This window comes from Schistocerca gregaria, chromosome 2 (genome assembly GCF_023897955.1).
Source record: "Schistocerca gregaria isolate iqSchGreg1 chromosome 2, iqSchGreg1.2, whole genome shotgun sequence".
Taxonomy (NCBI): Eukaryota; Metazoa; Arthropoda; class Insecta; order Orthoptera; family Acrididae; genus Schistocerca; species Schistocerca gregaria.
Window position 1 is genome coordinate 968,379,310 of NC_064921.1, and position 22,177 is coordinate 968,401,486.

Genomic DNA, 22,177 nt, shown 5'->3' on the forward strand with positions numbered 1-22,177 from the left:
AGGCCGCACAAGGTAGCAGGTGTGCACCCCGCCACCTACTGAGATCTTGCCGCACTTGCTAGTTGCAGCATCCAGTATGGACCATATTCTCAAAGAGGTTTCTTAATCCGACACCTACAACATGAGCTGTGCTGAGGACCAGTGTATGTGAAGGCTGAAAGAGCTGCTTGAGTTGTGTGACAGTATGTCGATCGTGTGAAGTGCAAATGTTATCGTGTCACGCACCATCCGCCCACTACGTGGCGTTGTGTGACAGCACGCACTTTTCGACAGTACTCTGTGTCCATAGCTGTTTTAATAGCTAGGCTGCTTGCAGCACAAGGCATCCACCATACGAAAGTGGCTGTTCCGCGATTTTGATTACCTGACCCTTAGACATCATTTCATGTACGAATACTGGCACGATTTCTCGCTACAATCCATGTTGCTCCCTCCACTTTCAGCCTACTTGGTTGCTTCATTAGCCACGCAAACACTTCCTGAGGACGCTACATGCAATAAATCGCAGCTTATCGGTTTAATGTCAAGTTGCTGCTCAATTTAAGTCTGCTAGAGGCACCCGGTTCCATGGTGTAATGGTTAGCACTCTGGACTTTGAATCCAGCGATCTGAGTTCGAGTCTCGGTGGAACCTGACTCTGTTTTGCGATCGTTTCTAGAAATGTGTACGAGCTGGGTGTTGGAATTGTATATCCAGAATTTTAGCTAGGATCATGTAATGCAAAATGTTAATAGCAGTCCACACGTGAATGGGGAACACTCCAAATGCTTATGCTTTTGCTACTAGGATTAATAACGGTACGTAAGGGGTTCAACTGCGAGAAGACGACCTCAGCTGCTGGCCCCAGCATCTCTCCGTCTTGGGTGCTGCATGCGCGTGCATTTAACAAACGTGCATGCGATGTACTAGTTCCTGGGAAACGAATCGAATCGTTGTACGTGTCAGTCTTTAGGTATAGATATAAGTAATCGAAGACGGCGTAATCCTGCTTCGTAGATTGCTTTCCACAAGACGCACTTGCCAATATCAGTGGCCGGTGGCCCGACACGCAGTTTGCCCTGTTGCATGGCTTACTTTCAGAGACTCGCTAGTTTATCGTATTGCTTGGTTGTCGCGTAAGTGAAAAGTAGGGCCTGTGTGGGATTTGAACCCGGTACCTCCTGCACCCAAAGCAGGAATCATACCTCTAGACCAACAGGCCGCACAAGGAAGCATGTGTGCACCCCGCCACCTAATGAGATCTTGCCGCACTTGCTAGTTGCAGCATCCAATCTTTACCATATTCTCAAAGAGGTTTCTTAATCCGACTCCTACAACATGAGCTGTGCTAAGGACCAGTGTATGTGAAGGCTGAAAGAACTGCTTGAGTTGTGTAACAGTATGTCGATCATGTGAAGTGCAAATGTTATCGTGTCACGCACCATTCGCCCACTACGTAGCGTTGTGTGACAGCACGCACTTTTCGACAGTACTCTGTGTCCATAGCTGTTTTCATAGCTAGGCTGCTTCCAGCACAAGGCATCCACCATACGAAAGTGGCTGTTCCGCGATTTTGATTACCTGACCCTTAGACATCATTTCATGTACGAATACTGGCACAAATTCTCGCTACATTCCAAGTTGCTCCCTCCACTTTCAGCCTACTTGGTTGCTTCATTAGCCACGCAAACACTTCCTGAGGACGCTACATGCAATAAATCGCAGCTTATCGGTTTAATGTCAAGATGCTGCTCAATTTAAGTCTGCTAGAGGCACCCGGTTCCATGGTGTAATGGTTAGCACTCTGGACTTTGAATCCAGCGATCTGAGTTCGAGTGTCGGTGGAACCTGACTCTGTTTAGCGATCGTTTCTAGAAATGGGTACGAGCTGGTAGTTGGAATTATATATCCAGAATTTTAGCTAGGATCATGTAATGCAAATTGTTAATAGCAGTCCACACGTGAATGGGGAACACTCCAAATGCTTATGCTTTTGCTACTAGGATTAATAACGGTACGTAAGGGGTTCAACTGCGAGAAGACGACCTCAGCTCCTGGCCCCAGCATCTCTCCGTCTTGGGTGCTGCATGCGCGTGCATTTAACAAACGTTCATGCGATGTACTAGTTCCTGGGAAACGAATCGAATCGTTGTACGTGTCAGTCTTTAGGTATAGATATAAGTAATCGAAGACGGCTTAATCCTGCTTCGTAGATTGCTTTTCACAAGACGCACATGCCAATATCATTGGCCGGTGGCCCGACACACAGTTTGCCCTGTTGCATGGCTTACTTTCAGAGACTCGCTAGTTTATCGTAGTCCTTGGCTGTCGCGAAAGTGAAAAGTAGGGCCTGTGCGGGATTTGAAACCGGGACCTCCTGCACCCAAAGCAGGAATCATACCCCTAGACCAACAGGCCGCACAAGGAAGCATGTGTGCACCCCGCCACCTAATGAGATCTTGCCGCACTTGCTAGTTGCAGCATCCAATCTGGACCATATTCTCAAAGAGGTTTCTTAATCCGACTCCTACAACATGAGCTGTGCTGAGGACCAGTGTATGTGAAGGCTGAAAGAACTGCTTGAGTTGTGTAACAGTATGTCGATCATGTGAAGTGCAAATGTTATCGTGTCGCGCACCATCCGCCCACTACGTAGCGTTGTGTGACAGCACGCACTTTTCGACAGTACTCTGTGTCCATAGCTGTTTTCATAGCTAGGCTGCTTCCAGCACAAAGCATCCACCATACGAAAGCGGCTATTCCGCGATTTTGATTACCTGATCCTTAGACATCACTCCATGTACGAATACTGGCACGAATTCTCGCTACATTCCAAGTTGCTCCCTCCACTTTCAGCCTACTTGGTTGCTTCATTAGCCACGCAAACACTTCCTGAGGACGCTACATGTAATAAATCGCAGCTTATCGGTTTAATGTCAAGATGCTGCTCAATTTAAGTCCGCTAGAGCCACCCGGTTCCATGGTGTAGTGGTTAGCACTCTGGACTTTGAATCCAGCGATATGAGTTCAAGTCTCGGTGGAAACTGACTCTGTGTTTTGCGATCGTTTCTAGAAATGTGTACGAGCTGGTAGTTGGAATTGTATAACCAGAATGTTAGTTAGGATCATGTAATTCAAATTGGTAATAGCAGTCCACACGTGAATGGGGAACACTCCAAATGCTTATGCTTTTGCTACTAGGATTAATAACGGCACGTAAGGGGTTCAACTGAGAGAAGACGACCTCAGCTGCTTGCCCGGGCATCTCTCCGTCTTGGGTGCTGCATGCGCGTGCATTTAACAAACGTGCATGCGATGTACTAGTTCCTGGGAGCCGAATCGAATCGTTGTACGTGTCAGTCTTTAGGTATAGATATAAGTAATCGAAGACGGCTTAATCCTTCTTCGTAGATTGCTTTTCACAAGACGCACTTGCTAATATCATTGGCCGGTGGCCCGACACGCAGTTTGCCCTGTTGCATGGCTTACTTTCAGAGACTCGCTGGTTTATCGTATTGCTTGGTTGTCGCGAAAGTGAAAAGTAGGGCCTGTGCGCGATTTCAACCCAGGACCTCCTGCACCCAAAGCAGGAATAATACCCCTATACCAACAGGCCGCACAAGGAAGCAGGTGTGCACCCCGCCACCTACTGAGATCTTGCCGCACTTGCTAGTTGCAGCATCCAATATGGACCATATTCTCAAAGAGGTTTCTTAATCCGACACCTACAACATGAGCTGTGCTGAGGACCAGTGTATGTGATGGCTGAAAGAGCTGCTTGAGTTGTGTGACAGTATGTCGATCGTGTGAAGTGCAAATGTTATCGTGTCACGCACCATCCGCCCACTACGTGGCGTTGTGTGACAGCACGCACTTTTCGACAGTACTCTGTGTCCATAGCTGTTTTCATAGCTAGGCTGCTTCCAGCACAAGGCATCCACCATACGAAAGTGGCTGTTCCGCGATTTTGATTACCTGACCCTTAGACATCATTTCATGTACGAATACTGGCACGAATTCTCGCTACATTCCAAGTAGCTCCCTCCACTTTCAGCCTACTTATTTGCTTCATTAGCCACGCAAACACTTCCTGAGGACGCTACATGCAATAAATCGCAGCTTATCGGTTTAATGTCAAGATACTGCTCAGTTTAAGGCTGCTAGAGTCACCCGGTTCCATGGTGTAATGGTTAGCACTCTGGACTTTGAATCCAGCGATCCAAGTTCGAGTCTTGGTGGAACCTGACTCTGTTTTGCGATCGTTTCTAGAAATGTGTACGAGCTGGTAGTTGGAATTGTATAACCAGAATGTTAGTTAGGATCATGTAATTCAAATTGGTAATAGCAGTCCACACGTGAATGGGGAACACTCCAAATGCTTATGCTTTTGCTACTAAGATTAATAACGGCACGTAAGGGGTTCAACTGCGAAAAGACGACCTCAGCTGCTTGCCCGGGCATCTCTCCGTCTTGGGTGCTGCATGCGCGTGCATTTAACAAACGTGCATGCGATGTACTAGTTCCTGGGAAACGAATCGAATCGTTGTACGTGTCAGTCTTTAGGTATAGATATAAGTAATCGAAGACGGCTTAATCCTGCTTCGTAGATTGCTTTTCACAAGACGCACTTGCCAATATCATTGGCCGGTGGCCCGACACGCAGTGTGCCCTGTTGCATGGCTTACTTTCAGAGACTCGCTGGTTTATCGTATTGCTTGGTTGTCGCGAAAGTGAAAAGTAGTGCCTGTGCGCGATTTGAACCCGGGACCTCCTGCACCCAAAGCAGGAATAATACCCCTATACCAACAGGCCGCACAAGGAAGCAGGTGTGCACCCCGCCACCTACTGAGATCTTGCCGCACTTGCTAGTTGCAGCATCCAATATGGACCATATTCTCAAAGAGGTTTCTTAATCCGACACCTACAACATGAGCTGTGCTGAGGACCAGTGTACGTGATGGCTGAAAGAGCTGCTTGAGTTGTGTGACAGTATGTCGATCGTGTGAAGTGCAAATGTTATCGTGTCATTCACCATCCGCCCACTACGTAGCGTTGTGTGACAGCACTCACTTTTCGACAGTACTCTGTGTCCATAGCTGTTTTCATAGCTAGGCTGCTTCCAGCACAAGGCATCCACCTTACGAAAGCGGCTGTTCCGCGATTTTGATTACCTGACCCTTAGACATCATTTCATGTACGAATACTGGCACGAATTCTCGCTACATTCCAAGTTGCTCCCTCCACTTTCAGCCTACTTGGTTGCTTCATTAGCCACGCAAACACTTCCTGAGGACGCTACATGCAATAAATCGCAGCTTATCGGTTTAATGTCAAGATGCTGCTCAATTTAAGTCTGCTAGAGGCACCCGGTTCCATGGTGTAATGGTTAGCACTCTGGACTTTGAATCCAGCGATCCGAGTTCGAGTCTCGGTGGAACCCAACTCTGTTTTACGATCGTTTCTAGAAATGTGTACGAGCTGGTATTTGGAATTGTATATCCAGAATTTTAGCTAGGATCATGTAATGCAAATTGTTAATAGCAGTCCACACGTGAATGGGGAACGCTCCAAATGCTTATGCTTTTGCTACTAGGATTAATAACGTCACGTAAGGGGTTAAACTGCGAGAAGACGACCTCAGCTGCTTGCCCGAGCATCTCTCCGTCTTGGGTGCTGCATGCGCGTGAATTTAACAAACGTGCATGCGATGTACTAGTTCCTGGGAGACGAATCGAATCGTTGTACGTGTCAGTCTTTAGGTATAGATACAAGTAATCGAAGACGGCTTGATCCTGTTTCGTAGATTGCTTTTCACAAGACGCACTTGCCAATATCATTGGCCGGTGGCCCGACACGCAGTTTGCCCTGTTGCATGGCTTACTTTCAGAGACTCGCTAGTTTATCGTATTGCTTGGTTGTCGCGGAAGTGAAAAGTAGGGCCTGTGCGGGATTAGAACCCGGGACCTCCTGCACCCAAAGCAGGAATAATACCCCTAGACCAACAGGCCGCACAAGGTAGCAGGTGTGCACCCCGCCACCTACTGAGATCTTGCCGCACTTGCTAGTTGCAGCATCCAATATGGACCATATTCTCAAAGAGGTTTCTTAATCCGACACCTACAACATGAGCTGTGCTGAGGACCAGTGTATGTGATGGCTGAAAGAGCTGCTTGAGTTGTGTGACAGTATGTCGATCGTGTGAAGTGCAAATGTTATCGTGTCACGCACCATCCGCCCACTACGTGGAGTTGTGTGACAGCACTCACTTTTCGACAGTACTCTGTGTCCATAGCTGTTTTCATAGCTAGGCTGCTTCCAGCACAAGGCATCCACCATACGAAAGTGGCTGTTCCGCGATTTTGATTACCTGACCCTTAGACATCATTTTATGTACGAATACTGGCACGAATTCTCGCTACATTCCAAGTTGCTCCCTCCACTTTCAGCCTACTTGGTTGCTTCATTAGCCACGCAAACACTTCCTGAGGACGCTACATGCAATAAATCGCAGCTTATCGGTTTAATGTCAAGATGCTGCTCAATTTAAGTCTGCTAGAGGCACCCGGTTCTATGGTGTAATGGTTAGCACTCTGGACTTTGAATCCAGCGATCCGAGTTCGAGTCTCGGTGGAACCTGACTCTGTTTTGCGATCGTTTCTAGAAATGTGTACGAGCTGGTAGTTGGAATTGTATATCCAGAATTTTAGCTAGGATCATGTAATGCAAATTGTTAATAGCAGTCCACACGTGAATGGGGAACGCTCCAAATGCTTATGCTTTTGCTACTAGGATTAATAACGGCACGTAAGGGGTTCAACTGCGAGAAGACGACCTCAGCTGCTTGCCCGAGCATCTCTCCGTCTTGGGTGCTGCATGCGCGTGAATTTAACAAACGTGCATGCGATGTACTAGTTCCTGGGAGACGAATCGAATCGTTGTACGTGTCAGTCTTTAGGTATAGATATAAGTAGTCGAAGACGGCTTGATCCTGCTTCGTAGATTGCTTTTCACAAGACGCACTTGCCAATATCAATGGCCGGTGGCCCGACGCGCAGTTTGCCCTGTTGCATGGCTTACTTTCAGAGACTCGCTAGTTTATCGTATTGCTTGGTTGTCGCGGAATTGAAAAGTAGGGCCTGTGCGGGATTTGAACCCGGGACCTCCTGCACCCAAAGCAGGAATAATACCCCTAGACCAACAGGCCGCACAAGGTAGCAGGTGTGCACCCCGCCACCTACTGAGATCTTGCCGCACTTGCTAGTTGCAGCATCCAATATGGACCATATTCTCAAAGAGGTTTCTTAATCCGACACCTACAACATGAGCTGTGCTGAGGACCAGTGTATGTGATGGCTGAAAGAGCTGCTTGAGTTGTGTGACAGTATGTCGATCGTGTGAAGTGCAAAAGTTATCGTGTCACGCACCATCCGCCCACTACGTGGCGTTGTGTGACAGCACTCACTTTTCGACAGTACTCTGTGTCCATAGCTGTTTTCATAGCTAGGCTGCTTCCAGCACAAGGCATCCACCATAGGAAAGTGGCTGTTCCGCGATTTTGATTACCTGACCCTTAGACATCATTTCATGTACGAATACTGGCACGAATTCTCGCTACATTCCAAGTTGCTCCCTCCACTTTCAGCCTACTTGGTTGCTTCATTAGCCACGCAAACACTTCCTGAGGACGCTACATGCAATAAATCGCAGCTTATCGGTTTAATGTCAAGATGCTGCTCAATTTAAGTCTGCTAGAGGCACCCGGTTCCATGGTGTAATGGTTAGCACTCTGGACTTTGAATCCAGCGATCCGAGTTCGAGTCTCGGTGGAACCCGACTCTGTTATGCGATCGTTTCTAGAAATGTGTACGAGCTGGTATTTGGAATTGTATATACAGAATTTTAGCTAGGATCATGTAATGCAAATTGTTAATAGCAGTCCACACGTGAATGGGGAACGCTCCAAATGCTTATGCTTTTGCTACTAGAATTAATAACGGCGCGTAAGGGGTTCAACTGCGAGAAGACGACCTCAGCTGCTTGCCCGAGCATCTCTCCGTCTTGGGTGCTGCATGCGCGTGAATTTAACAAACGTGCATGCGATGTACTAGTTCCTGGGAAACGAATCGAATCGTTGTACGTGTCAGTCTTTAGGTATAGATATAAGTAATCAAAGACGGCTTAATCCTGCTTCGTAGATTGCTTTTCAAAAGACGCACTTGCCAATATCATTGGCCGGTGGCCCGACACGCAGTTTGCCCTGTTGCATGGCTTACTTTCAGAGACTCGCTAGTTTATCGTATTGCTTGCTTGTCGCGAAAGTGAAAAGTAGGGCCTGTGCGGGATTTGAACCCGGGACCTCCTGCACCCAAAGCAGGAATAATACCCCTAGACCAACAGGCCGCACAAGGTAGCAGGTGTGCACCCCGCCACCTACTGAGATCTTGCCGCACTTGCTAGTTGCAACATCCAATATGGACCATATTCTCAAAGAGGTTTCTTAATCCGACACCTACAACATGAGCTGTGCTGAGGACCAGTGTATGTGATGGCTGAAAGAGCTGCTTGAGTTGTGTGACAGTATGTCGATCGTGTGAAGTGCAAATGTTATCGTGTCACGCACCATCCGCCCACTACGTGGCGTTGTGTGACAGCACGCACTTTTCGACAGTACTCTGTGTCCATAGCTGTTTTCATAGCTAGGCTGCTTCCAGCACAAGGCATCCACCATACGAAAGTGGCTGTTCCGCGATTTTGATTACCTGACCCTTAGACATCATTTCATGTACGAATACTGGCACGAATTCTCGCTACATTCCAAGTAGCTCCCTCCACTTTCAGCCTACTTGGTTGCTTCATTAGCCACGCAAACACTTCCTGAGGACGCTACATGCAATAAATCTCAGCTTATCGGTTTAATGTAAAGAAGCTGCTCAATTTAAGTATGCTAGAGGCACCCGGTTCCATGGTGTAATGGTTAGCACTCTGGACTTTGAATCCAGCGATCCGAGTTCGTGTCTCGGTGGAACCTGACTCTGTTTTGCGATCGCTTCTAGAAATGTGTACGAGCTGGTAGTTGGAATTGTATATCCAGAATTTTAGCTAGGATCATGTAATGCAAATTGTTAATAGCAGTCCACACGTGAATGGGGAACGCTCCAAATGCTTATGCTTTTGCTACTAGGATTAATAACGGCACGTAAGGGGTTCAACTGCGAGAAGACGACCTCAGCTGCTTGCCCGAGCATCTCTCCGTCTTGGGTGCTGCATGCGCGTGAATTTAACAAACGTGCATGTGATGTACTAGTTTCTGGGAAACGAATCGAATCGTTGTACGTGTCAGTCTTTAAGTATAGATATAAGTAATCAAAGACGGCTTAATCCTGCTTCGTAGATTGCTTTTCACAAGACGCACTTGCCAATATCATTGGCCGGTGGCCCGACACGCAGTTTGCCCTGTTGCATGGCTTACTTTCAGAGACTCGCTAGTTTATCGTATTGCTTGCTTGTCGCGAAAGTGAAAAGTAGGGCCAGTGCGGGATTTGAACCCGGGACCTCCTGCACCCAAAGCAGGAATAATACCCCTAGACCAACAGGCCGCACAAGGTAGCAGGTGTGCACCCCGCCACCTACTGAGATCTTGCCGCACTTGCTAGTTGCAGCATCCAATATGGACCATATTCTCAAAGAGGTTTCTTAATCCGACACCTACAACATGAGCTGTGCTGAGGACCAGTGTATGTGATGGCTGAAAGAGATGCTTGAGTTGTGTGACAGTATGTCGATCGTGTGAAGTGCAAATGTTATCGTGTCACGCACCATCCGCCCACTACGTGCCGTTGTGTGACAGCACGCACTTTTCGACAGTACTCTGTGTCCATAGCTGTTTTCATAGCTAGGCTGCTTCCAGCACAAGGCATCCACCATACGAAAGTGGCTGTTCCGCGATTATGATTACCTGACCCTTAGACATCATTTCATGTACGAATACTGGCACGAATTCTCGCTACATTCCAAGTTGCTCCCTCCACTTTCAGCCTACTTGGTTGCTTCATTAGCCACGCAAACACTTCCTGAGGACGCTACATGCAATAAATCGCAGCTTATCGGTTTAATGTCAAGAAGCTGCTCAATTTAAGTTTGCTAGAGGCACCCGGTTCCATGGTGTAATGGTACGCACTCTGGACTTTGAATCCAGCGATCCGAGTTCGAGTCTCGGTGGAACCTGACTCTGTTTTGCGATCGTTTCTAGAAATGTGTACGAGCTGGTAGTTGGAATTGTAAATACAGAATTTTAGCTAGGATCATGTAATGCAAATTGTTAATAGCAGTCCACACGTGAATGGGGAACGCTCCAAATGCTTATGCTTTTGCTACTAGAATTAATAACGGCGCGTAAGGGGTTCAACTGCGAGAAGACGACCTCAGCTGCTTGCCCGAGCATCTCTCCGTCTTGGGTGCTGCATGCGCGTGAATTTAACAAACGTGCATGCGATGTACTAGTTCCTGGGAAACGAATCGAATCGTTGTACGTGTCAGTCTTTAGGTATAGATATAAGTAATCAAAGACGGCTTAATCCTGCTTCGTAGATTGCTTTTCAAAAGACGCACTTGCCAATATCATTGGCCGGTGGCCCGACACGCAGTTTGCCCTGTTGCATGGCTTACTTTCAGAGACTCGCTAGTTTATCGTATTGCTTGCTTGTCGCGAAAGTGAAAAGTAGGGCCTGTGCGGGATTTGAACCCGGGACCTCCTGCACCCAAAGCAGGAATAATACCCCTAGACCAACAGGCCGCACAAGGTAGCAGGTGTGCACCCCGCCACCTACTGAGATCTTGCCGCACTTGCTAGTTGCAACATCCAATATGGACCATATTCTCAAAGAGGTTTCTTAATCCGACACCTACAACATGAGCTGTGCTGAGGACCAGTGTATGTGATGGCTGAAAGAGCTGCTTGAGTTGTGTGACAGTATGTCGATCGTGTGAAGTGCAAATGTTATCGTGTCACGCACCATCCGCCCACTACGTGGCGTTGTGTGACAGCACGCACTTTTCGACAGTACTCTGTGTCCATAGCTGTTTTCATAGCTAGGCTGCTTCCAGCACAAGGCATCCACCATACGAAAGTGGCTGTTCCGCGATTTTGATTACCTGACCCTTAGACATCATTTCATGTACGAATACTGGCACGAATTCTCGCTACATTCCAAGTAGCTCCCTCCACTTTCAGCCTACTTGGTTGCTTCATTAGCCACGCAAACACTTCCTGAGGACGCTACATGCAATAAATCTCAGCTTATCGGTTTAATGTAAAGAAGCTGCTCAATTTAAGTATGCTAGAGGCACCCGGTTCCATGGTGTAATGGTTAACACTCTGGACTTTGAATCCAGCGATCCGAGTTCGTGTCTCGGTGGAACCTGACTCTGTTTTGCGATCGCTTCTAGAAATGTGTACGAGCTGGTAGTTGGAATTGTATATCCAGAATTTTAGCTAGGATCATGTAATGCAAATTGTTAATAGCAGTCCACACGTGAATGGGGAACGCTCCAAATGCTTATGCTTTTGCTACTAGGATTAATAACGGCACGTAAGGGGTTCAACTGCGAGAAGACGACCTCAGCTGCTTGCCCGAGCATCTCTCCGTCTTGGGTGCTGCATGCGCGTGAATTTAACAAACGTGCATGTGATGTACTAGTTCCTGGGAAACGAATCGAATCGTTGTACGTGTCAGTCTTTAAGTATAGATATAAGTAATCAAAGACGGCTTAATCCTGCTTCGTAGATTGCTTTTCACAAGACGCACTTGCCAATATCATTGGCCGGTGGCCCGACACGCAGTTTGCCCTGTTGCATGGCTTACTTTCAGAGACTCGCTAGTTTATCGTATTGCTTGCTTGTCGCGAAAGTGAAAAGTAGGGCCAGTGCGGGATTTGAACCCGGGACCTCCTGCACCCAAAGCAGGAATAATACCCCTAGACCAACAGGCCGCACAAGGTAGCAGGTGTGCACCCCGCCACCTACTGAGATCTTGCCGCACTTGCTAGTTGCAGCATCCAATATGGACCATATTCTCAAAGAGGTTTCTTAATCCGACACCTACAACATGAGCTGTGCTGAGGACCAGTGTATGTGATGGCTGAAAGAGATGCTTGAGTTGTGTGACAGTATGTCGATCGTGTGAAGTGCAAATGTTATCGTGTCACGCACCATCCGCCCACTACGTGCCGTTGTGTGACAGCACGCACTTTTCGACAGTACTCTGTGTCCATAGCTGTTTTCATAGCTAGGCTGCTTCCAGCACAAGGCATCCACCATACGAAAGTGGCTGTTCCGCGATTATGATTACCTGACCCTTAGACATCATTTCATGTACGAATACTGGCACGAATTCTCGCTACATTCCAAGTTGCTCCCTCCACTTTCAGCCTACTTGGTTGCTTCATTAGCCACGCAAACACTTCCTGAGGACGCTACATGCAATAAATCGCAGCTTATCGGTTTAATGTCAAGAAGCTGCTCAATTTAAGTTTGCTAGAGGCACCCGGTTCCATGGTGTAATGGTTAGCACTCTGGACTTTGAATCCAGCGATCCGAGTTCGAGTCTCGGTGGAACCTGACTCTGTTTTGCGATCGTTTCTAGAAATGTGTACGAGCTGGTAGTTGGAATTGTAAATACAGAATTTTAGCTAGGATCATGTAATGCAAATTGTTAATAGCAGTCCACACGTGAATGGGGAACGCTCCAAATTCTTATGCTTTTGCTACTAGGATTAATAACGGCACGTAAGGGGTTCAACTGCGAGAAGACGACCTCAGCTGCTTGCCCGAGCATCTCTCCGTCTTGGGTGCTGCATGCGCGTGAATTTAACAAACGTGCATGCGATGTACTAGTTCCTGGGAAACGAATCGAATAGTTGTACGTGTCAGTCTTTAGGTATAGATATAAGTAATCAAAGACGGCTTAATCCTGCTTCGTAGATTGCTTTTCACGAGACGCACTTGCCAATATCATTGGCCGGTGGCCCGACACGCAGTTTGCCCTGTTGCATGGCTTACTTTCAGAGACTCGCTAGTTTATCGTATTGCTTGCTTGTCGCGAAAGTGAAAAGTAGCTCCTGTGCGGGATTTGAACCCGGGACCTCCTGCACCCAAAGCAGGAATAATACCCCTAGACCAACAGGCCGCACAAGGTAGCAGGTGTGCACCCCGCCACCTACTGAGATTTTGCCGCACTTGCTAGTTGCAGCATCCAATATGGACCATATTCTCAAAGAGGTTTCTTAATCCGACACCTACAACATGAGCTGTGCTGAGGACCAGTGTATGTGATGGCTGAAAGAGCTGCTTGAGTTGTGTGACAGTATGTCGATCGTGTGAAGTGCAAATATTATCGTGTCACGCACCATCCGCCCACTACGTGGCGTTGTGTGACAGCACGCACTTTTCGACAGTACTCTGTGTCCATAGCTGTTTTCATAGCTAGGCTGCTTCCAGCACAAGGCATCCACCATAAGAAAGTGGCTGTTCCGCAATTTTGATTACCTGACCCTTAGACATCATTTCATGTACGAATACTGGCACGAATTCTCGCTACATTCCAAGTTGCTCCCTCCACTTTCAGCCTACTTGGATGCTTCATTAGCCACGCAAACACTTCCTGAGGACGCTACATGCAATAAATCGCAGCTTATCGGTTTAATGTCAAGAAGCTGCTCAATTTAAGTATGCTAGAGGCACCCGGTTCCATGGTGTAATGGTTAGCACTCTGGACTTTGAATCCAGCGATCCGAGTTCGTGTCTCGGTGGAACCTGACTCTGTTTTGCGATCGCTTCTAGAAATGTGTACGAGCTGGTAGTTGGAATTGTATATCCAGAATTTTAGCTAGGATCATGTAATGCAAATTGTTAATAGCAGTTCACGCGTGAATGGGGAACGCTCCAAATGCTTATGCTTTTGCTACTAGGATTAATAACGGCGCGTAAGGGGTTCAACTGCGAGAAGACGACCTCAGCTGCTTGCCCGAGCATCTCTCCGTCTTGGGTGCTGCATGCGCGTGAATTTAACAAACGTGCATGTGATGTACTAGTTCCTGGGAAACGAATCGAATCGTTGTACGTGTCAGTCTTTAGGTATATATATAGTTAATCAAAGACGGCTTAATCCTGCCTCGTAGATTCCTTTTCACAAGACGCACTTGCCAATATCATTGGCCGGTGGCCCGACACGCAGTTTGCCCTGTTGCATGGCTTACTTTCAGAGACTCGCTAGTTTATCGTATTGCTTGGTTGTCGCGAAAGTGAAAAGTAGGGCCAGTGCGGGATTTGAACCCGGGACCTCCTGCACCCAAAGCAGGAATAATACCCCTAGACCAACAGGCCGCACAAGGTAGCAGGTGTGCACCCCGCCACCTACTGAGATCTTGCCGCACTTGCTAGTTGCAGCATCCAATATGGACCATATTCTCAAAGAGGTTTCTTAATCCGACACCTACAACATGAGCTGTGCTGAGGACCAGTGTATGTGATGGCTGAAAGAGCTGCTTGAGTTGTGTGACAGTATGTCGATCGTGTGAAGTGCAAATGTTATCGTGTCACGCACCATTCGCCCACTACGTGCCGTTGTGTGACAGCACGCACTTTTCGACAGTACTCTGTGTCCATAGCTGTTTTCATAGCTAGGCTGCTTCCAGCACAAGGCATCCACCATACGAAAGTGGCTGTTCCGCGATTATGATTACCTGACCCTTAGACATCATTTCATGTACGAATACTGGCACGAATTCTCGCTACATTCCAAGTTGCTCCCTCCACTTTCAGCCTACTTGGTTGCTTCATTAGCCACGCAAACACTTCCTGAGGACGCTACATGCAATAAATCGCAGCTTATCGGTTTAATGTCAAGAAGCTGCTCAATTTAAGTCTGCTAGAGGCACCCGGTTCCATGGTGTAATGGTTAGCACTCTGGACTTTGAATCCAGCGATCCGTGTTCGAGTCTCGGTGGAACCTGACTCTGTTTTGCGATCGTTTCTAGAAATGTGTACGAGCTGGTAGTTGGAATTGTATATACAGAATTTTAGCTATAATCATGTAATGCAAATTGTTAATAGCAGTCCACACGTGAGTGGGGAACGCTCCAAATGCTTATGCTTTTGCTACTAGGATTAATAACGGCGCGTAAGGGGTTCAACTGCGAGAAGACGACCTCAGCTGCTTGCCCGAGCATCTCTCCGTCTTGGGTGCTGCATGCGCGTGAATTTAACAAACGTGCATGCGATGTACTAGTTCCTGGGAAACGAATCGAATCGTTGTACGTGTCAGTCTTTAGGTATAGATATAAGTAATCAAAGACGGCTTAATCCTGCTTCGTAGATTGCTTTTCACAAGACGCACTTGCCAATATCATTGGCCGGTGGCCCGACACGCAGTTTGCCCTGTTGCATGGCTTACTTTCAGAGACTCGCTAGTTTATCGTATTGCTTGCTTGTCGCGAAAGTGAAAAGTAGGGACTGTGCGGGATTTGAACCCGGGACCTCCTGCACCCAAAGCAGGAATAATACCCCTAGACCAACAGGCCGCACAAGGTAGCAGGTGTGCACCCCGCCACCTACTGAGATCTTGCCGCACTTGCTAGTTGCAGCATCCAATATGGACCATATTCTCAAAGAGGTTTCTTAATCCGACACCTACAACATGAGCTGTGCTGAGGACCAGTGTATGTGATGGCTGAAAGAGCTGCTTGAGTTGTGTGACAGTATGTCGATCGTGTGAAGTGCAAATGTTATCGTGTCACGCACCATCCGCCCACTACGTGACGTTGTGTGACAGCACGCACTTTTCGACAGTACTCTGTGTCCATAGCTGTTTTCATAGCTAGGCTGCTTCCAGCACAAGGCATCCACCATACGAAAGTGGCTGTTCCGCGACTTTGATTACCTGACCCTTAGACATCATTTCATGTACGGATACTGGCACGAATTCTCGCTACATTCCAAGTTGCTCCCTCCACTTTCAGCCTACTTGGTTGCTTCATTAGCCACGCAAACACTTCCTGAGGACGCTACATGCAATAAATCGCAGCTTATCGGTTTAATGTCAAGATGCTGCTCAATTTAAGTGTGCTAGAGGCACCCGGTGCCGTGGTGTAATGGTTAGCACTCTGGACTTTGAATCTAGCGATCCGAGTTCGAGTCTCGGTGGAACCTGACTCTGTGTTTTGCGATCGTTTTTAGAAATGTGTACTAGCTGGTAGTTGGAATTGTATATCCAGAACTTTAGCTAGGATCATGTAATGCAAATTGTTAATAGCAGTCCACACGTGAATGGGGAACGCTCCAAATGCTTATGCTTTTGCTACTAGGATTAATAACGGCACGTAAGGGGTTCAACTGCGAGAAGACGACCTCAGCTGCTTGCCCAAGCATCTCTCCGTCTTGGGTGCTGCATGCGGTTGAATTTAGCAAACGTGCATGCGATGTACTAGTTCCTGGGAAACGAATCGAATCGTTGTACGTGTCAGTTTTTAGGTATAGATATAAGTAATCGAAGACTGCTTAATCCTGCTTCGTAGATTGCTTTTCACAAGACGCACTTGCCAATATCATTGGCCGGTGGCCCGACGCGCAGTTTGCCCTGTTGCATGGCTTACTTTCAGAGACTCGCTAGTTTATCGTATTGCTTGCTTGTCGCGAAAGTGAAAAGTAGGGCCTGTGCGGGATTTGAACCCGGGACCTCCTGCACCCAAAGCAGGAATAATACCCCTAGACCAACAGGCAACACAAGGTAGCAGGTCTGCACCCCGCCACCTACTGAAATCTTTCCGCACTTGCTAGTTGCAGCATCCAATATGGACCATATTCTCAAAGAGGTTTCTTAATCCGACACCTACAACATGAGCTGTGCTGAAGACCAGTGTATGTGAAGGCTGAAAGAGCTGCTTGAGTTGTGTGACAGTATGTCGATCGTGTGAAGTGCAAATGTTATCGTGTCACGCACCATCCGCCCACTACGTGGCGTTGTGTGACAGCACGCACTTTTCGACAGTACTCTGTGTCCATAGCTGTTTTCATAGCTAGGCTGCTTCCAGCACAAGGCAACAACCATAAGAAAGTGGCTGTTCCGCGATTTTGATTACCTGACCCTTAGACATCATTTCATGTACGAATACTGGCACGAATTCTCGCTACATTCCAAGTTGCTCCCTCCACTTTCAGCCTACTTGGTTGCTTCATTAGCCACGCAAACACTTCCTGAGGACGCTATATGCAATAAATCGCAGCTTATCGGTTTAATGTCAAGATGCTGCTCAATTTAAGTGTGCTAGAGGCACCCGGTTCCATGGTGTAATGGTTCGCACTCTGGACTTTGAATCTAGCGATCCGAGTTCGAGTCTCGGTGGAACCTGACTCTGTGTTTTGCGATCGTTTTTAGAAATGTGTACTAGCTGGTAGTTGGAATTGTATATCCAGAATTATAGCTAGGATCATGTAATGCAAATTGTTAATAGCAGTCCACACGTGAATGGGGAACGCTCCAAATGCTTATGCTTTTGCTACTAGGATTAATAACGGCACGTAAGGGGTTCAACTGCGAGAAGACGACCTCAGCTGCTTGCCCGAGCATCTCTCCGTCTTGGGTGCTGCATGCGCGTGAATTTAACAAACGTTCATGCGATGTACTAGTTCCTGGGAAACGAATCGAATCGTTGTACGTGCCAGTATTTAGGTATAGATATAAGTAATCGAAGACGGCTTAATCCTGCTTCGTAGATTGCTTTCCACAAGACGCACTTGCCGATATCATTGGCCGGTGGCCCGACACGCAGTTTGCCCTGTTGCATGGCTTACTTTCAGAGACTTGCTAGTTTATCGTATTGCTTGGTTGTCGCGAAAGTGAAAAGTAGGGCCTGTGCGGGATTTGAACCCGGGACCTCCTGCACCCAAAGCAGGAATAATACCCGTAGACCAACAGGCCGCACAAGGTAGCAGGTGTGCACCCCGCCACCTACTGTGATCTTGCCGCACTTGCAAGTTGCAGCATCCAATATGGACCATATTCTCAAAGAGGTTTCTTAATCCGACACCTACAACATGAGCTGTGCTGAGGACCAGTGTATGTGATGGCTGAAAGAGCTGCTTGAGTTGTGTGACAATATGTCGATCGTGTGAAGTGCAAATGTTATTGTGTCACGCACCATCCGCCCACTACGTGACGTTGTGTGACAGCACGGACTTTTCGACAGTACTCTGTGCCCATAGCTGTTTTCATAGCTAGGCTGCTTCCAGCACAAGGCATCCACCATACGAAAGTGGCTGTTCCGCGACTTTGATTACCTGACCCTTAGACATCATTTCATGTACGAATACTGGCACGAATTCTCGCTACATTCCAAGTTGCTGCCTCCACTTTCAGCCTACTTGGTTGCTTCATTAGCCACGCAAACACTTCCTGAGGACGCTACATGCAATAAATCGCAGCTTATCGGTTTAATGTCAAGATGCTGCTCAGTTTAAGTGTGCTAGAGGCACCCGGTTCCATTGTGTAATGGTTCGCACTCTGGACTTTGAATCTAGCGATCCGAGTTCGAGTCTCGGTGGAACCTGACTCTGCGTTTTGCGATCGTTTTTAGAAATGTGTACTAGCTGGTAGTTGGAATTGTATATCCAGAATTTTAGCTAGGATCATGTAATGCAAATTGTTAATAGCAGTCCACACGTGAATGGGGAACGCTCCAAATGCTTATGCTTTTGCTACTAGGATTAATAACGGCACGTAAGGGGTTCAACTGCGAGAAGACGACCTCAGCTGCTTGCCCGAGCATCTCTCCGTCTTGGGTGCTGCATGCGGTTGAATTTAGCAAACGTGCATGCGATGTACTAGTTCCTGGGAAACGAATCGAATCGTTGTACGTGTCAGTCTTTAGGTATAGATATAAGTAATCAAAGACGGCTTAATCCTGCCTCGTAGATTCCTTTTCACAAGACGCACTTGCCAATATCATTGGCCGGTGGCCCGACACGCAGTTTGCCCTGTTGCATGGCTTACTTTCAGAGACTCGCTAGTTTATCGTATTGCTTGGTTGTCGCGAAAGTGAAAAGTAGGGCCAGTGCGGGATTTGAACCCGGGACCTCCTGCACCCAAAGCAGGAATAATACCCCTAGACCAACAGGCCGCACAAGGTAGCAGGTGTGCACCCCGCCACCTACTGAGATCTTGCCGCACTTGCTAGTTGCAGCATCCAATATGGACCATATTCTCAAAGAGGTTTCTTAATCCGACACCTACAACATGAGCTGTGCTGAGGACCAGTGTATGTGATGGCTGAAAGAGCTGCTTGAGTTGTGTGACAGTATGTCGATCGTGTGAAGTGCAAATGTTATCGTGTCACGCACCATTCGCCCACTACGTGCCGTTGTGTGACAGCACGCACTTTTCGACAGTACTCTGTGTCCATAGCTGTTTTCATAGCTAGGCTGCTTCCAGCACAAGGCATCCACCATACGAAAGTGGCTGTTCCGCGATTATGATTACCTGACCCTTAGACATCATTTCATGTACGAATACTGGCACGAATTCTCGCTACATTCCAAGTTGCTCCCTCCACTTTCAGCCTACTTGGTTGCTTCATTAGCCACGCAAACACTTCCTGAGGACGCTACATGCAATAAATCGCAGCTTATCGGTTTAATGTCAAGAAGCTGCTCAATTTAAGTCTGCTAGAGGCACCCGGTTCCATGGTGTAATGGTTAGCACTCTGGACTTTGAATCCAGCGATCCGTGTTCGAGTCTCGGTGGAACCTGACTCTGTTTTGCGATCGTTTCTAGAAATGTGTACGAGCTGGTAGTTGGAATTGTATATACAGAATTTTAGCTATAATCATGTAATGCAAATTGTTAATAGCAGTCCACACGTGAGTGGGGAACGCTCCAAATGCTTATGCTTTTGCTACTAGGATTAATAACGGCGCGTAAGGGGTTCAACTGCGAGAAGACGACCTCAGCTGCTTGCCCGAGCATCTCTCCGTCTTGGGTGCTGCATGCGCGTGAATTTAACAAACGTGCATGCGATGTACTAGTTCCTGGGAAACGAATCGAATCGTTGTACGTGTCAGTCTTTAGGTATAGATATAAGTAATCAAAGACGGCTTAATCCTGCTTCGTAGATTGCTTTTCACAAGACGCACTTGCCAATATCATTGGCCGGTGGCCCGACACGCAGTTTGCCCTGTTGCATGGCTTACTTTCAGAGACTCGCTAGTTTATCGTATTGCTTGCTTGTCGCGAAAGTGAAAAGTAGGGACTGTGCGGGATTTGAACCCGGGACCTCCTGCACCCAAAGCAGGAATAATACCCCTAGACCAACAGGCCGCACAAGGTAGCAGGTGTGCACCCCGCCACCTACTGAGATCTTGCCGCACTTGCTAGTTGCAGCATCCAATATGGACCATATTCTCAAAGAGGTTTCTTAATCCGACACCTACAACATGAGCTGTGCTGAGGACCAGTGTATGTGATGGCTGAAAGAGCTGCTTGAGTTGTGTGACAGTATGTCGATCGTGTGAAGTGCAAATGTTATCGTGTCACGCACCATCCGCCCACTACGTGACGTTGTGTGACAGCACGCACTTTTCGACAGTACTCTGTGTCCATAGCTGTTTTCATAGCTAGGCTGCTTCCAGCACAAGGCATCCACCATACGAAAGTGGCTGTTCCGCGACTTTGATTACCTGACCCTTAGACATCATTTCATGTACGGATACTGGCACGAATTCTCGCTACATTCCAAGTTGCTCCCTCCACTTTCAGCCTACTTGGTTGCTTCATTAGCCACGCAAACACTTCCTGAGGACGCTACATGCAATAAATCGCAGCTTATCGGTTTAATGTCAAGATGCTGCTCAATTTAAGTGTGCTAGAGGCACCCGGTGCCGTGGTGTAATGGTTAGCACTCTGGACTTTGAATCTAGCGATCCGAGTTCGAGTCTCGGTGGAACCTGACTCTGTGTTTTGCGATCGTTTTTAGAAATGTGTACTAGCTGGTAGTTGGAATTGTATATCCAGAACTTTAGCTAGGATCATGTAATGCAAATTGTTAATAGCAGTCCACACGTGAATGGGGAACGCTCCAAATGCTTATGCTTTTGCTACTAGGATTAATAACGGCACGTAAGGGGTTCAACTGCGAGAAGACGACCTCAGCTGCTTGCCCAAGCATCTCTCCGTCTTGGGTGCTGCATGCGGTTGAATTTAGCAAACGTGCATGCGATGTACTAGTTCCTGGGAAACGAATCGAATCGTTGTACGTGTCAGTCTTTAGGTATAGATATAAGTAATCGAAGACTGCTTAATCCTGCTTCGTAGATTGCTTTTCACAAGACGCACTTGCCAATATCATTGGCCGGTGGCCCGACGCGCAGTTTGCCCTGTTGCATGGCTTACTTTCAGAGACTCGCTAGTTTATCGTATTGCTTGCTTGTCGCGAAAGTGAAAAGTAGGGCCTGTGCGGGATTTGAACCCGGGACCTCCTGCACCCAAAGCAGGAATAATACCCCTAGACCAACAGGCAACACAAGGTAGCAGGTCTGCACCCCGCCACCTACTGAAATCTTTCCGCACTTGCTAGTTGCAGCATCCAATATGGACCATATTCTCAAAGAGGTTTCTTAATCCGACACCTACAACATGAGCTGTGCTGAAGACCAGTGTATGTGAAGGCTGAAAGAGCTGCTTGAGTTGTGTGACAGTATGTCGATCGTGTGAAGTGCAAATGTTATCGTGTCACGCACCATCCGCCCACTACGTGGCGTTGTGTGACAGCACGCACTTTTCGACAGTACTCTGTGTCCATAGCTGTTTTCATAGCTAGGCTGCTTCCAGCACAAGGCAACAACCATAAGAAAGTGGCTGTTCCGCGATTTTGATTACCTGACCCTTAGACATCATTTCATGTACGAATACTGGCACGAATTCTCGCTACATTCCAAGTTGCTCCCTCCACTTTCAGCCTACTTGGTTGCTTCATTAGCCACGCAAACACTTCCTGAGGACGCTATATGCAATAAATCGCAGCTTATCGGTTTAATGTCAAGATGCTGCTCAATTTAAGTGTGCTAGAGGCACCCGGTTCCATGGTGTAATGGTTCGCACTCTGGACTTTGAATCTAGCGATCCGAGTTCGAGTCTCGGTGGAACCTGACTCT

At 47.5% G+C, this 22,177-nt stretch overlaps 22 non-coding genes across 22 annotated transcripts; 18 read left to right on the forward strand and 4 right to left on the reverse strand.

Annotated features, from left to right (window-relative positions):
• The first annotated feature begins 561 nt into the window (after nt 1–561).
• On the forward strand, nt 562–633 carry Trnaq-uug (transfer RNA glutamine (anticodon UUG)). The gene has a single exon. It is a non-coding gene; the product is annotated as a tRNA-Gln (tRNA).
• A 1,124-nt stretch (nt 634–1,757) lies between these two features.
• Nucleotides 1,758–1,829, forward strand: Trnaq-uug (transfer RNA glutamine (anticodon UUG)). The gene has a single exon. It is a non-coding gene; the product is annotated as a tRNA-Gln (tRNA).
• Nucleotides 1,830–2,325: 496 nt separating this feature from the next.
• On the reverse strand, nt 2,326–2,397 carry Trnap-ugg (transfer RNA proline (anticodon UGG)). The gene has a single exon. It is a non-coding gene; the product is annotated as a tRNA-Pro (tRNA).
• A 556-nt stretch (nt 2,398–2,953) lies between these two features.
• On the forward strand, nt 2,954–3,025 carry Trnaq-uug (transfer RNA glutamine (anticodon UUG)). The gene has a single exon. It is a non-coding gene; the product is annotated as a tRNA-Gln (tRNA).
• A 1,126-nt stretch (nt 3,026–4,151) lies between these two features.
• Trnaq-uug (transfer RNA glutamine (anticodon UUG)) lies at nt 4,152–4,223 on the forward strand. The gene has a single exon. It is a non-coding gene; the product is annotated as a tRNA-Gln (tRNA).
• Nucleotides 4,224–5,347: 1,124 nt separating this feature from the next.
• Nucleotides 5,348–5,419, forward strand: Trnaq-uug (transfer RNA glutamine (anticodon UUG)). The gene has a single exon. It is a non-coding gene; the product is annotated as a tRNA-Gln (tRNA).
• A 1,124-nt stretch (nt 5,420–6,543) lies between these two features.
• Trnaq-uug (transfer RNA glutamine (anticodon UUG)) lies at nt 6,544–6,615 on the forward strand. The gene has a single exon. It is a non-coding gene; the product is annotated as a tRNA-Gln (tRNA).
• A 496-nt stretch (nt 6,616–7,111) lies between these two features.
• Trnap-ugg (transfer RNA proline (anticodon UGG)) lies at nt 7,112–7,183 on the reverse strand. Its single transcript has one exon. It is a non-coding gene; the product is annotated as a tRNA-Pro (tRNA).
• A 556-nt stretch (nt 7,184–7,739) lies between these two features.
• Trnaq-uug (transfer RNA glutamine (anticodon UUG)) lies at nt 7,740–7,811 on the forward strand. Its single transcript has one exon. It is a non-coding gene; the product is annotated as a tRNA-Gln (tRNA).
• A 496-nt stretch (nt 7,812–8,307) lies between these two features.
• Nucleotides 8,308–8,379, reverse strand: Trnap-ugg (transfer RNA proline (anticodon UGG)). The gene has a single exon. It is a non-coding gene; the product is annotated as a tRNA-Pro (tRNA).
• A 556-nt stretch (nt 8,380–8,935) lies between these two features.
• Nucleotides 8,936–9,007, forward strand: Trnaq-uug (transfer RNA glutamine (anticodon UUG)). Its single transcript has one exon. It is a non-coding gene; the product is annotated as a tRNA-Gln (tRNA).
• A 1,124-nt stretch (nt 9,008–10,131) lies between these two features.
• Trnaq-uug (transfer RNA glutamine (anticodon UUG)) lies at nt 10,132–10,203 on the forward strand. Its single transcript has one exon. It is a non-coding gene; the product is annotated as a tRNA-Gln (tRNA).
• A 496-nt stretch (nt 10,204–10,699) lies between these two features.
• Trnap-ugg (transfer RNA proline (anticodon UGG)) lies at nt 10,700–10,771 on the reverse strand. The gene has a single exon. It is a non-coding gene; the product is annotated as a tRNA-Pro (tRNA).
• A 556-nt stretch (nt 10,772–11,327) lies between these two features.
• Nucleotides 11,328–11,399, forward strand: Trnaq-uug (transfer RNA glutamine (anticodon UUG)). The gene has a single exon. It is a non-coding gene; the product is annotated as a tRNA-Gln (tRNA).
• Nucleotides 11,400–12,523: 1,124 nt separating this feature from the next.
• Trnaq-uug (transfer RNA glutamine (anticodon UUG)) lies at nt 12,524–12,595 on the forward strand. The gene has a single exon. It is a non-coding gene; the product is annotated as a tRNA-Gln (tRNA).
• A 1,124-nt stretch (nt 12,596–13,719) lies between these two features.
• On the forward strand, nt 13,720–13,791 carry Trnaq-uug (transfer RNA glutamine (anticodon UUG)). The gene has a single exon. It is a non-coding gene; the product is annotated as a tRNA-Gln (tRNA).
• A 1,124-nt stretch (nt 13,792–14,915) lies between these two features.
• Trnaq-uug (transfer RNA glutamine (anticodon UUG)) lies at nt 14,916–14,987 on the forward strand. Its single transcript has one exon. It is a non-coding gene; the product is annotated as a tRNA-Gln (tRNA).
• Nucleotides 14,988–16,111: 1,124 nt separating this feature from the next.
• On the forward strand, nt 16,112–16,183 carry Trnaq-uug (transfer RNA glutamine (anticodon UUG)). Its single transcript has one exon. It is a non-coding gene; the product is annotated as a tRNA-Gln (tRNA).
• A 1,126-nt stretch (nt 16,184–17,309) lies between these two features.
• Trnaq-uug (transfer RNA glutamine (anticodon UUG)) lies at nt 17,310–17,381 on the forward strand. The gene has a single exon. It is a non-coding gene; the product is annotated as a tRNA-Gln (tRNA).
• A 2,324-nt stretch (nt 17,382–19,705) lies between these two features.
• Trnaq-uug (transfer RNA glutamine (anticodon UUG)) lies at nt 19,706–19,777 on the forward strand. The gene has a single exon. It is a non-coding gene; the product is annotated as a tRNA-Gln (tRNA).
• A 1,124-nt stretch (nt 19,778–20,901) lies between these two features.
• Nucleotides 20,902–20,973, forward strand: Trnaq-uug (transfer RNA glutamine (anticodon UUG)). The gene has a single exon. It is a non-coding gene; the product is annotated as a tRNA-Gln (tRNA).
• A 1,126-nt stretch (nt 20,974–22,099) lies between these two features.
• Trnaq-uug (transfer RNA glutamine (anticodon UUG)) lies at nt 22,100–22,171 on the forward strand. The gene has a single exon. It is a non-coding gene; the product is annotated as a tRNA-Gln (tRNA).
• Nucleotides 22,172–22,177: the final 6 nt, after the last annotated feature.